The sequence below is a fragment of the Lissotriton helveticus genome, chromosome 6 (genome assembly GCF_964261635.1).
Source record: "Lissotriton helveticus chromosome 6, aLisHel1.1, whole genome shotgun sequence".
In the NCBI taxonomy this organism is placed as follows: Eukaryota; Metazoa; Chordata; class Amphibia; order Caudata; family Salamandridae; genus Lissotriton; species Lissotriton helveticus.
This window is the reverse complement of record NC_136067.1, coordinates 373555198-373574171: the sequence shown is the minus strand read 5'-3', so window position 1 is coordinate 373574171 and position 18974 is coordinate 373555198.

Sequence of the window (18974 nt, the reverse complement as noted above, 5' to 3'; positions counted from 1 at the left end):
AATGGAAAAACAAGAATAAAAACTGGAATCAACCAGTCGTAAAACAAATCAATAGACTGATACGTGCCCAGTATCTGGAATTCTCGTCAGTAAACAAAAAGGAAATCAATAGATTAAAGAATCAAATACGACGAGAAAAAACTAAAGGAAAAAAACTGAAGCAGGACTTTAATTGGACTGAAATTCAGCTAGCAGTTAAACATAATAACCAGCGTAAATATTGGTCACTGATCGCAACAATGACAGGATCCAAAAAAAAGCTGGAGGCTACACCTGTATCAGAAGAAAACTGGGACATATACCTACACGAGCTATACAAACAGAATCAATATATTAAAAATGAAGAAGTGGGAGGAGAAAACATGGAAACTAAAGATATTAAGATCAATAAAACGTCGGCAGTGTCAGTCTCTATGAATATTAGGAAGGCAAGGAGCACAGGTGCATCTGGCCCCGATCAGATACCTGTCAAGGTCTACCAAATTGACCATAAAGAGTGGGGAACTGTGCTCTCGCCGCTATTTAACTATGTATTTGACAGTGGTCAAATGCCAAATTCCTGGAAAGGAAGTATCATAATCCCGATCTTCAAAAAAGGAAAAAGAAACACACCGGGAAATTATAGGCAAATTGCCCTCATGGACGCTGCTGGGAAGATTTTTGCAGCAGAAATCCTGGATAGGCTGAAAAATTGGGCTTTCTCATTAGGTCTAATTCCTAAATTTCAGTCCGGATTTCGCCCACACCATTCTGTTACTGACAATGTAGCAATCTTCCAAACTATTTTAGATAAGTACGCAACAGGGAAAAAACAAACTATTTACGCAGCGTTCATTGATTACTCGACAGCCTTCGATCGAGTGGATAGACCGACCCTGTGGTTAAAATTGAGAATAATGGGGATCCCGGAGCAGCTATTACACCTGATAGTGAATCTACACAGTGACACCTGGTGCCGCGTCCAAATGGGAAGTGACAAGGGCCTATCGAAGGTAATACGAACATCAAATGGCCTGAAACAAGGGTGCCTCTTGGCTCCAATTTTATTCTCACTGTATTTAAGTGACCTACCTTCCCAACTGCAGCAAGGGATATGTACTCCTCCTAAGATAGCCACTGAATATATCCATTCCCTGCTGTATGCAGACGACATAGTCATGTTTGACCTAACACCTTTCGGATTACAAAATCTTTTAGATATTTTATATAAGTACTCAAGGAAAAATTACCTAATTCCAAATACGAACAAAACAAAAGTGGTTGCCTTTTCAAAGCAGAAGAAAAGGGTACGGTACGAATGGAAGCTGGGAGGTGAGAAACTAGAACAAGTAAAGGAGTATACATATCTGGGTAGAATTTTCTCACAAAACATGAGTAACATCAATCAAATCAACCACCTGAAAAGAAAAAGTGATCTGCATGCTGGGGCCTTGTCACGCTTATATTCGGCCACTGGACATAGACATTTCTCTGCACTGATTCAAGTCTATCGAGCTAAAATCACACCGGTCCTGTCCTATGCATCGGAATATATTCCTCTAAATCAATGGTCATATATGGATTTAACAGAAGGAAGAATATTGAAAAAACTACTGAAGATTTCAACATCTACCCCAGTACAGGCATTGAGACTGGAATGCACCATCACGAGCGCATATGCTACAGCTATAGCGAGCATCATAAGGTGGGCCCATAATCTTCTTCTTTCAAAAGAAGGTACTTTAAGAAGATTGCTAAAAGTAGAAACATTCGAGAGTAGCTCTACTCATACTACCTTTATTAAAAATATGCGAGAGGCTCTACAGCTTGCAAAAGTCAATGTGGAAATTTTGTCTACGTGGTCACCAGCTCAACTCAAACTTTTTCTAAAAAACTTCACTCCCAAATTGAGCTACGAGATTGATCACTTTCATTGTAATAGTCTATCGTCATATAAATTTTATGTAGCCTCGCAGGAATACAAACAACGTCAGCCTTACCTAGAGTATACTCTTCAACATGGCGCAAGGCGTGCAATCATGATGTTGCGCCTTGGAACACTTCCTGTACAAACCTTCACTTCCTCTTGGAGGCCTGACAGCTCTGCCCTTTGTACCCTTTGTCAAGGAGGCAACCAAAATTTGGAACACTTATTTTTTATATGCCCTAATGCAGAAATTGTAAATGCAAGGTCAACATGTCTTATGCCCATCTACCGGTCCTGCAGGATCACTAGCTCACAAGACTTTTTATCACTATGTAAAAGCCCCCCTAATGAATTCGTTTGTTACAGAATTTTTAAGTTTTTGAAATTCTCATTGAAAATGTATTAATACGGAATGTATAAATGTATATTTTATTTGTGGTCCTCGTAAGAGTACCGTAACAAAAATAAAACTTTACTTTACTTTACTATGTATGACATTTTCATAATTTCAGTTTAATTATGAGTGACATTCAGCGACTATGAGTGACGCGTTATCCCGAGAAAAATAAAGCAATGAAGATGAGGGAAACATATAAAGCATTTGAGCAACAAGAAATTCTAAGAAATTCTAAGAAGATCTTAAAACTACTGCAAAGCACTATGAATGGAAGATCACTTGTCTAACTGACATGGCACACAGACTTCGGTCATGTGTAGGGTCGTTTTGTTATTTCCATTCTGCACTATAATCCGCTTACAGTAATGCCTTTAAAAAGAATAGTGTGGGTTTCTGGTGTGTATGCACTTCTGGCTAAGAGCTACCGGAACTCCCAGCACCAATAAAGTGGGCCTGTCTCTGGTCATGCTACACATTATCTCCGTAAGATGAGGGTTAAGTGTTAGTTACAACTGGTTCACTCCTCCATCTCAGAATTGATACTTTTGTCCATACTTGCACTTGATCAAGCGGCACAAAGGCTCTACCAGGCCCTGCTTATATAGTGCTTGTGAAAAAGTAAAAACTTTTCCTCGTCTCCACTCAGATCGTTTGACTACATGGCTACTCCTTAGAGAGACCAGTTGGAGCATTTGGTGTATCTGTGTTTTTTAATTATGTTTCCTCTCCCAGATAGATGAGAATTAATTGTAATCCAACCTGAGATGGAAAACAAAGAAAATAGATTCCCTTTCCTTTCTCTGTAGAGAAGTGTGGCAGCTGTGCAGCATGCTGAAAAGTTATAATAAAAAAGTGTCAGAAGCATTTTTGTTACCTTATACATGACCAAGAAGGCATTATGTACAACTGAACGACCATATTAAAAAAGTATTTACAATAAAATATTTCCTCAGTTTTCTTTCGTTCTTGCAATGCTGGCAACTTGTTTCTGCCTATTCCAATGGTTGATTGTTAAATCTTTTTTTTGAGGGGGTATAAACAACCGCAGGGTGAACATTGGGAACTATACCTGTATCACAACACTGGCAGCGACCAGACGCTAGGGGAGAATCAACAGATGCCAAATTCCGAGAGCAGGCTGAGGTGGTGCTGAGTGATGCTGAGGTGGTAGTGCTGGTGGTGACTGGTGCGGAGACGATGCTGAGGTGATGCTGAATGATACTGACATCTTTCTGAGTGATGATGTGGTAGTGTACTGGTGCAAATGCGATGCTGAGTGATACTGATGTGGTGCTGAGTGATGCTGTGGTGGTGCTGAGTGATATTGTTGTGGCAGTGAGTGATGCTGTGGTGGCGCTGAGTGATGCTGTGGTGTCGTTGATTGATGCTGTGGTGGCGCTGAGTGATGCAGTGGTAAGGTTGAGTGATGCAGTGGTGGGGATGAGTGGTGCTGTGGTGGTGCTGAGTGATGCTGTGGTTGCGCTGAGTGATGCTGGGGTGGCACTGAGTGATGCTGTGGTGACGTTAAGTGATGCTGTGGTGGCTCTGAGTGATGCTGTGGTGGTGCTGAGTGATGCTGTGGTGGCGCTGAGTGATGCAGTGGTGAGGAAGAGTGATGCAGTGGTGGGGCTGAGTGATGCTGTGGTGGTGATGAGTGATGCTGTGGTGGTGCTGAGTGATGCTGGGGTGGCACTGAGTGATGCTGTGGTGGTCCTGAGTGATGCTGTGGTGGTCCTGAGTGATATTGTTGTGGCTGTGAGTGATGCTGGGGTGGTGCTGAGTGATGCTGTGGGGGTGCTGAGTGATGCTTTGGTGGCGTTGAGTGATGCTGTGGTGTGCTGAGTGATGCTGTGATGGTGCTTAGTGATGCTGTGGTGGCGCTGAGTGATGCACTGGTGAGGTTGAGTAATGCAGTGGTGAGGTTGAGTGATGCAGTGGTGGGGCTGAGTGATGCTGCGGTGGGGCTGAGTGATGCTGTGGAGGTCCTGAGTGATGCTGTGGTGGTCCTGAGTGATGCTTTGGTGGTGCTGAGTGATGCTGTGGTGGTGTTGAGTGATGCTGTGGCAGTGCTGAGTAATGCTGTGGCGGTGCTGAGTGATGTTGTGGTTGCCCTGAGTGATGCTGTGGTTGTGTTGAGTGATGCTGTGGTGGCACTGAGTGATGCTGTGGTGATGTGAAGTGATGCTGTGGTGGCACTGAGTGATGCTGTGGTGGTGTTAAGTGATGCTGCGGTGGTGCTGAGTGATTCTGTTGTAGTGCTGAGCGATGCTGTGGCAGAGCTGAGTGATGCTGTGGTGGCCCTGAGTGATGCTGCGGTGGTGCTGAGTGATGCTGTCGTAGTGCTGAGCGATGCTGTGGCAGAGCTGAGTGATGCTATGGTGGCACTGAGTGATGCTGTGGTGGCCCTGAGTGATGCTGTGGTGGCCCTGAGTGATGCTGTGGTGGCGCTGAGTGATGATGTGGTGGTGTTAAGTGATGCTGTGGTGGTGCTGAGTGATGCTGCAGTGGAGCTGAGTGATGCTGTTGTGGTGCTGAGTGATGCTGTTGTGGTGTTGAGTGATGCTGTGGTGGCCCTGAGTGATGCTGTGGTGGCCCTGAGTGATGCTGTCGTAGTGCTGAGCGATGCTGTGGCAGAGCTGAGAGATGTTATGGTGGCACTGAGTGATGCTGTGGTGGCCCTGAGTGATGCTGTGGTGGCCCTGAGTGATGCTGTGGTGGCACTGAGCGATGCTGTGGTGGTGTTAAGTGATGCTGTGGTGGTGCTGAGTGATGCTGTTGTGGTGTTGAGTGATGCTGTGGTGGCCCTGAGTAATGCTGTGGTGGCCCTGAGTGATGCTGTGGTGGCCCTGAGTGATGCTGTGGTGGTGCTGAGTGATGCTGTCGTAGTGCTGAGCGATGCTGTGGCAGAGCTGAGTGATGCTATGGTGGCACTGAGTGATGCTGTGGTGGCCCTGAGTGATGCTGTGGTGGCGCTGAGTGATGCTGTGGTGGTGTTAAGTGATGCTGTGGTGGTGCTGAGTGATGCTGCAGTGGTGCTGAGTGATGCTGTGGTGGTGCTGAGTGATGCTGTTGTGGTGTTGAGTGATGCTGTGGTGGCCCTGAGTGATGCTGTGGTGGCCCTGAGTGATGCTGGGGTGGTGCTGAGTGATGCTTTGGTTGCACTGAGTGATGATGTGGTGGTGCTAAAGAATATGAAATTCCACCGCAAGGGGTGGATTTACCGTAAATGACCTTGTGGTAGCATACCTGGCATCTTGAACAAGCATTGGCCGGTGACACGTCCAATATTTAAGATAAATTTGCAACACAATATAATGATGCTAAAAACAATCGAGAGTTTTTTGACTGCACAATTGTATGAAACGGTGACTTTGGAACACGTGCTGGAGGAAACACTAGGGGGCTGTAGATCCACACTGACGATTTTAGCAGGGCAACGTTCACAAGAGATAGAATGGCTTAAATGTATCTTATGATGTTCTGCCTAAATAAGCGCACAATAACACAAATTCACGAGCACAAATAAGCGGTAATAAGGCAGCGAGTCCAGGCCAATATGAAATACCCAGAGCAAATGTGCAAGTACTGGGAACAGTAAAAGAGTACAGGAAGAAAAGGTAGAAGGAAAGAGAACAAGCTGTAGCCCGGTTTCTGACGAGGAGGGAGGCGGAGAAGGGAGGGGGTAGTGAGAGCAGAGAGCAGGGGGTGGAGGAGCATGGAAATGGGCTTAATGAGCCATGATGGAAAGCCAGATGGCGGGTGTGCATGTAACCCCGCGTGTAACCGCAAGCTTTAGGCCACAAGCAAAAGTGCGTGGTCGGACTTTTTAAAGCCCACTTATTAAATGTCTCGCCGGAGCAGCATATGCGATGCCTCAGGCGAGACCTAAACAAGCTGAAACAGCCTTGAGTCTACAGCCCGGAACTGGCACCTACAAGCCTAGAATGACAGCCACCTCCTTAATGAAAACGAACCCAAGAGGCATCCCTCAACCCCCACTGGGGGTGCACCCGGGTAGCCCAACACCCTTTCTACAGAAACTCCTGACTCTGTCTCTTTCTTAGGAGTGAGGATGCCCGTCTTTGATAGAGACTACAGTACGCCAACTTACCATTCGAGGAGAAGTGAATGGGTGGGACTGGAAGTGGGAAGGGAATGCACAAACATGTTTTTTGGTTGTCACGCTCCCCTCACTGTCACATGTTTCACACGTAATATTTTTTGCCTTCTGTCCCTAGCCCACTAGCACCTTCACAGTTGTCACGTCTTCCTCCTGTCACCAGAGCCCCCAGTAGATACGTTTGTCTACCTCTCTCCATCAAAGTCCAGAGAACATTTTTACAAATTGTAGGTTTAAAAATGTGTTTTTTGTTAAATTCATTGTGGTCCATATACCTTCATCCATAGGGCAAGCAGCTGTTTACTGAGTCCGCGCTAAGCGCCATTTATAAAATAAAGCACATTTTTGAGTCTTTTAGAGACGGTCCAGAGGCGCACCACTATCTGAGACCGACAATTATGCATTTATGCTCAGCATTAGGCAGCTGCAGAGTGTGTGCTCTGGGCTACGCAATCTCATGGAGTTGAGTCTGGGGTGGATCATTAATTTGAATTTACCCTTTCATAAAAACTGCAGTCACCCTCTCGCGCCGCAGGGGGCAGCAAGGCTTAACGTTCTCCGCCTATTAAGTCACTGTGCCAAACCTGAGTCAGTTGATCTTGATGTCTCGGTGATTGGCATTGGACACTGACTCTCCAGACGTCACTCAGTCTGAATTAGGTAATGCTGTGATCCACTGGCCCTATTGATACATTGTAGCCCGTAAGTAGCCAGCTCAGCCAGCCAGCAGCCCCCAAGACTGCTGGGAGAAGTGAGCTTGCCACAGCCTCTGGAACCCCAGCTTCAGCATATCAGTGCGAGGCTTGACAGCCGAGGCAGGCAGGTGGTATGCCGATGATGCGCAAATTTGCATTTCAGTGTGGTGATGCTGACTACCACACTGAAATGCGCTAGTCTACTGCCTGATGTGTGGTACTTGGCAGGGCTGTTGACAGAGCTGGAACACTTCCACACGACCAAGCTGCATGAGCAATAACCAAGTACTGACCATGTCTTTAGGATGTAACCATGAGATTTCAGCTGCTCCACAGGATTGCAACTGCTCCTGAGTTTGTTGAGGTGGCACAGGATTCAGCGTGTTCAGGGGGCTGTCAGCTAAGCAGTGTGCGTCATAGTGCATGTTGCGTGTTGGATGCTCCGATTCACACTGATGGCGGAGGTCATTTTGGAGTGGTTGGCGAACAGGGAGAAAGCACCAAGGTGAGATACACGCCTCACAGAAGGGTTTCAAGTGTGTGTTGGGCAGTGTATGGTTACACTGCATTACGTACGCCTTTGAAGAAGCATATTTAGTGCTTTTTGAGCTGCATCATTTTTGGTGCTGTCAGCGGTGATAAGCACACCTAGAGCGGAAGTTTTGGCATTTGTTTGTGCATTCACATCGGTGATGAGCACATCATGTTGAATATACAGAGGTGAATAACAGTGATCCGCACACCAGTAAGTACCCTATGCTTAATCCACAGTGGTAATATTACACTATGGGGCGTATTCTCAAGGAGCTATTGCCGAGTTATCGACCAAAGTCGCGATAAAACTATCGCCCCATTCACAAGCTGGTGCTAACAGCCCATATCACCAGTTTACCTGTGATAGCAGCCGCAAAAAACATCGCCACAGATGACCCCCTCAACTATCGCTAATGTGATGCAGAGTAGGTGTTTCTGTGCAAAAAGCTGTGACACCACCCCTCGGCAATATTCTCAACGACCAGCCAAAACGGGGATAAGATCCCAAAACAGGCGATAAGGTGCGTTAGCTGCATGAAATTAACACCTACTCTGACCTGGTGTAAAGTCGGACGATAGCCTGCACCAGAAAAGGGAGCCCATGCCAGAGCCACACCTGAAGGGCAACAGATGACATGGAGCCACTGATCATACATGCCGGACACCCAAGAGGACCACAACACCCGCCCCCAGCACCAGCAGGACACCCCCCATCCCCCTGGACCCTCACCGCCCCCCTGGACCAACACTGATGCAGCACAGACAAAGACAGCGACCTTCAGAAAGCACACCAACCTCACAGACCCAACTCCAGAGAATGTCATTGCCCACTACAGGCTCAAAGAGACAACCATCCTCTGCATCCTGACCACCATTGCCCACAGGCTGACGGTACCAGCACAGCAGACAACCAACATACCACCTCAGACAAAGCTGCTGGCCGTGCTGCACACGTGGCCCACTGGTACCCTCCAACCAATAACCGCCAAAGTTGGAGGAGTTTCACAGCCACCCCAATACAAGTTCCACACAACGGTTGTGGATGACATCATTAGCCTGGTACCCTGTTATCTATAACATAGACATGAAAGGCAGTGATGGTTTGACAGGAATGAACATCAATTATATACAGTAAATTATTTCAAAATATCAGTAGAAACTAATAATAATGGTTCCCCTCAAGGTAACAAAACAAAGACACCCCACTACCACAGGTGTCGCCACACAGAGGTTCCTAAGAACTCCTGTGCAAAAACTTCACCAAACCACTGTACCTTGGCACTCTCCAAATATATAACAATTGACACATAGTGTGACACAATTACAATTCACAAACCAAGGGCCCGATTACGATTGCGGTGAATCCGCATCCTCCGGGCCGGCGGAAGCCACCGCAGGCCCGGAGGATGCGGATTCATCGCTGCGTTGAGAGAAATTACCCCCAGCCAGATTAGGATGGCGGGGGGTCATCTGCGGACGGCAAGACCGTCCGCCGCTTTTCCGCCGCGAGACCGTGGCGGAAAAGCTTTAATATGGTGGCGGTGTCTATCAGACACCGCCAGCCATATTATTATTTGCTTAGGGAAATGCCTTTCCGCGGCGGCAATGCTGCCACAAAAAGGCATACGGTCTTTTCTTTGGGGGCCCGTTGCAGGCCCCCGGGGTGAAGGGGGGCGGGGGTGCACATGGGGGTACCTATGGCACCCACCTGTATTTGCATGCACAAAGCGGCAGGCACCGCGCGGTGCCTGCGGCTTTGTGCATGCAAATGCACTGCTTGCATTTTTAACATTGCGGCGTGTGCTGCTTCAAGCAGCACCCGCCGCAATGTTAAACATACAGGATGTGACCGCCAGGGTGGCGGTCACATCCTAATTTGCACGGAGGGAACGCCGTTGCCCCTGCAGACGTTCCCTCCACCTCTGGGGTGGCGGATGGACGCAGGTCCGTCCGCCATCCTAATAGGGCCCCAAGTATTTACTCACAGGAAACTAATCAATACAATTAGACTTCTGCAAAATGTCATTTAATATCAAGTGTTAATGTTACAAAAAAAAGAATGTACACAACTGATAGCCAAGGTGTAATCCAAAACATCAACATATGTTTCTTTACAGAGATTTTGATAAGATTAGTGAGTCCATGGAGGTCAAGTTCATACGGCCACTTTGTTGGCACTGATGAAAACTGTTTTCATCATATGTTGATATTTTGGATTACACCTTGGCTATCGGTTGTGTACATTCTTTTTTATGTAACCCTAGCATACCAGTCACGCGTTGCTGCAATCTCCGAAGAAAGGAAATTCAAGAAAACTCGTTATGATAACATTCAATTTACATTGTGTCATTTTTATTGAAACTTATTCATTTTAATATGGGAAACATTTCAAAGTGTCATTTTAATTCTATTTATTTATTTGAGTGCTTGTGGATACACGATTTTTTGTTTTTCCGTCTGGTTCATACATCAGTATTCGAAAGATTATGAGGGCCCTGGGGGGCCGATATTTTAAAAACGTTATGCCAGAAACCTTCGCGGGAGTGTATCAACAACTTCCCAAAGTTTTTTGGTGATCGGATGAATGCTGTTTTAATTCTATTTATTTATTCGAGTGCTTGTGGATACACAATTTTTTGTTTTTCCGTCTTGTGCGTACATCAGTATTCAAAAGATTATGAGGGCACTGGGGGGCCGATATTTAAAAAAATGTTATGCCAGAAACCTTCGCGGGAGTGTACTCAACAACTTCCCAAAGTTTCCTGGTGATCGGATGAATGCTGTTTTAATTCTATTTATTTATTCGAGTGCTTGTGGATACACAATTTGTTGTTTTTCCGTCTGGTGCGTACATCAGTATTCGAAAGATTACGAGGGCCCTGGGGGGCTGATATGTAAAAAAGAAATTATGCCAGAAACCTTGGCGGTAGTGTACTCAACAACTTCCCAAAGTTTCATGGCGATCGGCTGAATGGTGTAGTAATGCATAAAGGACAAACAGGCAGACATACATTTGTTTTTATATATATAGATTAACACTCTATATTAAATTACATTTTGAAGAAGTGTAATTGTATGGAATGGTTTCCTGTGAGTAAATACATTGGGGCAGATTTATGATGACTGGCGCATCCCCAGAGATGCGCCAGTCATCCTGCGCCGCTGCTCCGCCACCCATGGTGCGCCGCATTTACAATGCGGCGCACCATGGGGCAAAAACGGCACAGATGCGTGACGCATCTGTGCCGTAAAGGCGGCGCATTGCTGGAGCTGCGTCGCAAGCGCGACCCAGCTCCAGCAAGGCTCGGGGGTGCCCCATTTCAACAATGCTGCGTCAAGACCTACGCCTGCTTCAAGCAGGCGCACCTACGCCTGCTTCAAGCAGGCGCACCTACGCCTGCTTCAAGCAGGCGCAGGGTTTTGGCGCAGCATTGTCCTGAAAGTGACTGAGTGAAATCTTATAGATTTCACTCAGCCACTTTAAGGAGGCGTTCCTGCGCAGGAACGCCCCCCCCCTGCGCAGGAACGCCTCCTATGGCGCAGGGCTTCACAACGTGACGCATCTCCTAGATGCGTCACGTTGTAAATAGGGCGCAATGTTTGCGCCGCCGTTGCGTCAAATAAAGTGACGCACCGGCGGCGCAAGGCCGTCATAAATCTGCCCCATTGTTTGTGAAATGTAATTGGGTCACACTAAGTGACAATTGTTATGTATTTGGAGAGTGCCGATGTACATTGGTTTTATAAACCCCACTATATATACTTCCCCCACACTGCGCAGGAACAACTGGAGACCAAGCAAGCCGTCTACGCCATAGCTGGCTTCACGCACATTTCAGGGGGCAATTGACTGCACGCATGTCCTACTTGTGCCCCCTGCCGACCCAGCACACAATAACCTCAACAGAAAGCACATGTATTCCATCAATGTGCAGGCAATAGTGGTCCACCTGGGAATCTCCACCAACGTCGACGCCAACACCCAGGCAGTGTGCAGGATTCCTACATCTTCCAACAGCCCATCATCAACCAGCGTTACCAGGATGGCACCTACGGAAAAGCACTGTTCGCTGGCAAGTACCAAATGAACACATCAAACACCTCAACTCCACAATCATGCAATGCACATCACTGGGAATGCACAAGTTACAAACTCACATACAACATGCCAAACAACATGCCCACCCACCAGACACAACAGCACAACTTACTGTGGGGACCTGGGCCAGCCATGTACATAAATCATCAATGGCATGGCATCTCAGCCACACAATAGCAGATGGTGGGGAGAGGTGGGGACCAGGCATGTGCGAAGGGGGCGACTGACCTATGAATGAGAATGTATACAATGCCAAGTGTCGCATCGATGTGATGGCCAGACTGCAGTATGCAGACCACACACATATCCATGTCAACATACAGTGCTGGTGTTTGGAGTGTAGTGGACAGTGGACGCAACAATGTAATTCCAGCCAGTGGGGAAGCTCGCAAAAATGCAGCTTGTTACATCCCCCCGTAAGCGTGAGCGCAGTGTGCTGGCCTGGCGTGCGCCGGGCCAGCGTAGGGGTGTGAATAAAAGGCACGTAACTCTGGGCATGGTCTTCTTCCGGAATGCCCAATGTCTCTGCCAGGGCCGTGCCTCTCACCCCGCCACGAGGCCGACGCCATCGCCATGAGCAGTGTTGACTGGGATCCTGTGCGCCTGCTGCGAATCACTGACAGAATATCGACATACAAAATATCGACCTACAGAAATATCAACGCAGGAATATCGAAGGCAAGAATATCGACACCCTATCTACAACATGGTAAGTACAAAAATATCGAGAAAAAAAATTATTGATGTTAAAAATATCGTAATTAAAAATATTGTTTTTTTATATTTAACAAAATGTGTTAAATAAAGTAAATAGTACTTATAAATAAAATAAACATAGGTAAACATATTTAATAATGTTTAAAATTAATAAATGATACATATATAATAAGAAAGCATTAATTAAACATATACATTCAATATATAATATATACTTAATATTACATTGTAATACTTATTTTTATAACTTATAAATTATTAAAACATTATAAATTACAAATACATCTACACACATAAAACAATACCATCAATAAAAAGTAAATAATTACGTTTAATACATTAAAAAAATTAAATATACCTTCAATATTTTTTACATTAATTATATACTACATTATCTAAAATATTACAAAAAATATTAAATAGCTAAAGAAACAAAACTACTATTCAAAGTCCAAAAATAACTACAGTAATGAAAATGTTGGATAGCGTAGGGCTTAAAATTACTATTCCCACTCCAGAAAATGCAACAATAGGGAAAGCGTTGGATAGCGTAGGGATAAAAATTACTATTCCAACTCCAGAGAGTGAAACAGGAGGGAAAGCGTTGGATAGCATAGGGGTAAAAATTACTATTCCAACTCCAAAGAGTGCAAAAGTACGGAAAGCATTGGATAGCATAGGGGTAACAATTTCTATTCCAACTCCAGAGAGCGAAACAGTAGGGAAAGTGTTGGATAGCATGGGGTAAAAATTACTATTCCCACTCCTGAAAGTGCACCAGTAGGGAAAGAGTTGGATAGTGTAGAGGTAAAAATTACTATTCCCACTCCAGAGAGTGCAACAGTAGGGAAAGCGTTGGATAGCTTAGGAATAAAAATTACTATTCCAACTCCAGAGAGTGCAACAGTAGAGAAAACATTGGATAGCGTAGGGGTAAACATTACTGTTCCCACTCCAGAGAGTGCAACTGTAGAGAAAGTGTTGGATAGCATTGAAGTTATTCATAACATACTTATAAATAATTTTTGTATTTAAAATACTTAATAATTTAATTTTTAAATAACTCTTCATCATTTACCAATACCCATTAATAATTATTAAAAACATAACTACAACTTAATAATTAACAATAAATTAACAATAAATACCAATAAATATTAATTAATAAATATTAATTACCAAATAATAAATAATGAACAATAGCATATTTTTCATAACAAAACATTAATTATTAAAAATTGCTTAAAAATGTAAAAATAATAAATAAAATGATTTTTATACCAAAAAATACTTTTTATGAAACATGAATTACCAATTAATAAAAATGAATTTCCAATTAAAAAAAATTAATTACAATCATTTTTTTTATTGCCAATTAAAAAAATAATTGCCAATTAAAAACATTAATTACCAATTATTTTTTTTATTACCAATTAAAAAAAATTACCAATTAATAATCAATTAAAAATAAAATAATTATCAATACCAACAAATAAAAATAAATCATTACTTAATTACAATTAAATTACTTCCCACCCTTTTCCCCTATAAACCACAACCCGCTACAGAACTTAAACGCAAACATAATTAAAATTAATGTATAATTCCTAAAAATTAATAATTCATTTAGTATAATTAAATTACTCCCCACCCTATTCCCCTATAAACCCACAACCTGCTCCGGTACTAAAACACAAAATGGACTTAAAAATAACATTATTAAGATATAAAAATAGTATACATATCATTTAAAACAAGTAGGATACTTAACAAATAGCATATAACACATACATATAAAATACATAATAAAATACATAATCGAGATTAGTAATATCGATATATTTGATATCGATAATACTAACTTCTATATTACTTACATCGATATAAAAAAAATTGATATTACTTACCTTAGGGTCGATATTCTGTCCAACGATATTCTTGACCTCGATATTCTGTCCCTTCGATATTTCCAACTCGATATTTCTGTGGGTCGATATTTCGGAATCGATATTTAGACTGTGCACCGCCTGCTGCACCCCATGCCGCTGGTCCCCGAACCAGTCTTTTCCGCCCCTGGGCACCCAGGCCTCACTGCTCACCTGCTGACACCGGCGTGTGTCAAAGAGGGCTCACCACGTGTCGGTGCAAGCTCAAAGCCCCAAGGCCACGATCCTGGCAGCCTCCTCAGACCATCGCTGACCTCCGCGACACAGGGCCGCAGTACTCCTTTCTCGTTGACGTACTCCGCCGGCATACACAGCGGACTAATAGTTCACACATTTGGAACTGTGTCTTGATTACACTATGGCATAGTACATTATTTATGCCCGATTTTATGTCACTATATTCCCTTCAACGTAGTGCCACCAAGTCTGTGCAAAGCATTCCAACCACACATGTCTGTGGCACACGCGGACTACTGCCCTCGGGCCACACTGCGCTCGAGTAGGTCACCCATTTGGAACTGAGCATTGATTTGTCATTGGCATGGTTCATATCAATGCACGCAAGAAGTGGTGTAAGAGGATGACACGTTTCAGCCAGGAGGAAAAAGGATCATTGTTACGGAGGTGATCGAACTCTACCGATAACTGCCCTGGTGTCACTAACTATGTGCATCGCGAGCCAACACCATGTGCCTATGGCCCACTGCTGACCACTGCCTCCGGCCACACATTTGGGACTGAGTCTTGATTTGGCAATGGTTGAGTATATATCATTGTACCGGCATCATCACAGACTGCATCCCCTCTCAGCCCCGGTGCCACTAAGTCTGTTCCCCGACAATCATGGATACTCTCTGGTTGAACTTTGGTGGCGTCTGAGTCCATGCCTTCATCCTCATGTGGCTGATACCGAATTGGTGGTGAAAAAGAGGCTGTAGCATTCCACATTTGTTGCTTTCGAACAGCTTCTGCCCTCTGAATCATGCCCTGGAGGACACATTCCACTGTCTCCCGCAACCCTCTGCCACATGCTCCTTGGACATCGACGAGGACCCACTCAGTCAGTGTGGCCCTGCCTCAGTGCACCACAAGTCACCGTCCCGTGGTGGTGGGCCTGTGCCGGCTGCTGTGCATCCGGGGCCACTAAATCTGCTCAAGTCAGGGGCCCTGTCTAATTGAATATTGGATGGCCTCTGAGACAATGACCTTGGGCTCGTCAACCCCATGTGTCTGTGGCCCTGTGCTGTCCGCTGCCTCTGGCCTCCGCTGCGGTACACCATGGCTCACACATCAAATAGAGTCCTGACCAGCCCGGATGTCGCATCACCACAGTAGGCAAACACCACCACCACCAGGACCACCTCCAACCGCCAACAGCCAGTGTCGAACAGGGGTACTGGCAGACTAACGGAGATGCTCACACCTATCGTGGATGCCATCATCTGCCTGATACCGTGCTCAGCACTCCAGAAGGCCACTAACTAAGTGCACCGCAACCCATGGACCGCTGCTGATTGACTTTTGTGCTGTGGAGAGGTTAAGCAGCAATGTCACCTCAGGCAGTGTGGGAGACCTGGGACGATAAAGAGGGAGAGGATGCAGGTGTAACACACCCCAGTGCAGCTGCATCAGGTATATCCCAAAGGGACACATTCCTGGACATTTTCTTCACATGAGTGCGCTCAGCTATAGTGCCCCAAACTCAGTGCACTGCAACTCACGGACACATCTGTTTGCATATTGGGTGACCTCTGTACTTGCTCTGGCTATCTCCATGATTCTCCGATGTTGTTTCTGTAATGCTGGTGTTTTCTGTTTCTGTTCTAATAGTGTTCAGAGTTCTGATTGTTGCCAGCACCATCCACTCAGAGAGGGCTGGCTTACACTCACCCCACACACATCCAGCACAGGCGTTACTGTACATGTGTCCCTGCCAATTAAGGGCTGGGCGCACATGCCCATAGCCAGTTCCACAAACTATCTGCATGTGTCCGTGCGGTCATCATGTATGCATGAGGGTCCCTGGACCTTCAAAGTTACATTTTGCTGTATACAGCGGATGCAAACATGTCACCACAGGCAGCGGGTTAGACCTTGGAAATGTACCTTTGTCATCACCCACTCAATACTTAAGAGGAGTGGACTGGGCCATTGTATGCAGATCCAGTTTGGGTGTGTGAATGATAATTGCGTGCCTCTGGGCATGATTCTGTACTGGAAATGTGCAACTGCATGTGTCTCTGTCCCAGTGTGGGTCTCCTTTGTGGAGTGTAGGTGGTCCCTGTAGGGAATTAGGGACCAAGTATGTGATCTAGTTCTTCTTCCATGGGTTCGGACCCCACCCGCACCTGTTCGGCCCCCTTTTGGAATTCTGGCAGTGGAATGCGATGTGTGGCTCAGTGAGTTTTGGTGGCTAGCCACGCCGGCGGGTGCTTCCTGCTGTGTGGTTGGTAGAGAGACAAAATATCGAAATTAAAATATCGATATACATTAATATCGATGTTTTCATTTCAATGGTATAGAATATCGATGTGCAATAAAATCGATAAACAGAATATCGATATTAAGGTATGTATGTTACTAATATCGAAATTTTGTTTAGTGTTATGTACTTTATTATGTTGTTTATATGTTTGTTAAACATGTTTTTTAATGTTTGTTTAGAAATGAGTAATTTTGTTTACATTTTGTGTTTTAGTATCAGAGCGGGTTGTGGGTTTATAGGGGAATAGGGTGGGAAGTAATTTAATTATAATTTTAAAAAATATATTTTTGATTAATAGATAATAATTAATTAATAATTAATTGGTAATTAATTATTATTAATTAGTTAGTTCAATTAATTAGAGTTAATGTAGTAATATTTATTATTTTTTGTTATTGTTAATTAATAATTAATTGGTAATTAATTATTATTAAGTGATTAAATGACAATTACATTTTTTATGTGATTAATGTATGTGTAGTGGGTTGTGTGTTTATAGGGGAATAGAGTGTGACATAATTAAATGAAATTAATTAAAGAGATTTATTTATTTATTGGTATTTATTGTTAATTAATTGTTAATTAATTAATTGCTAATTAGTTTTTTTTAATTATTTCATAATATTAATTATTCATACATATTGTTTATTCTGGTAAATATCTTGTTAATTAATTATTAATTGGTAATTAATTATTAATTGGTGATTAATATGTGTTAATTAGTTAATTTATAATTACATCACTGTAATAATATTAATTGTTATTAATTGATTAATTGATATTTATATTAGTTGTGTTTATTTGTATGTGTAGTGTGTTGTGTGTTAAAGGGGGAGTAGTGTGGGAAGTAATTTTTACCCCCATGCTATCCAACGCTTTCCCTACTGTTGCACCCTCTGGAGTGGGAATAGTAATTTTTACCCCTACGCTATCCAACGCTATCCCTACTGTTGCACCCTCTGGAGTGGGAATAGTAATTTTTACCCCTACGCTATCCAACGCTTTCCCTACTCTTGCACCCTTTGGAGTGGGAATAGTAATTTTTACCCCTACGCTATCCAACCCTTTCCCTACTGTTGCACCCTTTGGAGTGGGAATAGTAATTTTTACCCCTACGCTATCCAACGCTTTCCCCATTGTAACACTCTCTGGAGTGGGAATAGTAATTTTTACCCCTACGCTATTCAACGCTTTCCCTACTGTTGCACCCTTTGGAGTGGGAATAGTAATTTTTACCCCTACGCTATTCAACGCTTTCCCTAATGTTGCACCCTCTGGAGTGGGAATAGTAATTTTTACCCCTACGCCATCCAACGCTTTCCCTAGTGTTGCACCCTTTGAAGTGGGAATAGTAATTTTTACCCCTACGCTATCCAACGCTATCCCTACTGTTGCACTCTCTGGTGTGGGAATAGTAATTTTTACCCCTATGCTATCCAACGCTTTCCCTACTGTTGCACTCTCTGGAGTGGGAATAGTCATTTTTACCCCTACGCTATCCAATGCTTTCCCTACTGTTCCACCCTCTGGAGTGGGAATAGTAATTTTTACCCCTACGCTATCCAACGCTTTCCCTACTGTTGCACCCTTTGGAGTGGAAATAGTAATTTTTACCCCGAAGCTATCGAACGCTTTCCTACTGCTGCACTTTCTGGAGTGGGAATAGTAATTTTAACCCCCACGCTATCCAACGCTTTTCGTACTGTTGCACTCTCTGGAGTGGGAATAGCAATTTTTACCCCTACGCTATCCAACGCTTTCCCTACTGTTGCACCCTCTGGAGTGGGAATAGTAATTTTTACCCCTATGCTATCCAACGCTTTTCCTACTGTTGCAATATGTGGAGTAAGTATATATATTAATTTATATGTAGAGTTTTTAATTTATTTTAAATGTATTTGTATTAGTTATTATTTTTTAAATATGTTTCAATGTTTATATTTATAATTTGTTAAAGCATATGTATTTTTAAATTATTTTTACATTAATATTAATACATTTAAAAAATTATATTTTTAACTTCGATATTTTTGTACTACGATATATTTTTTCGATATTTTTGTACTTAACTTTAT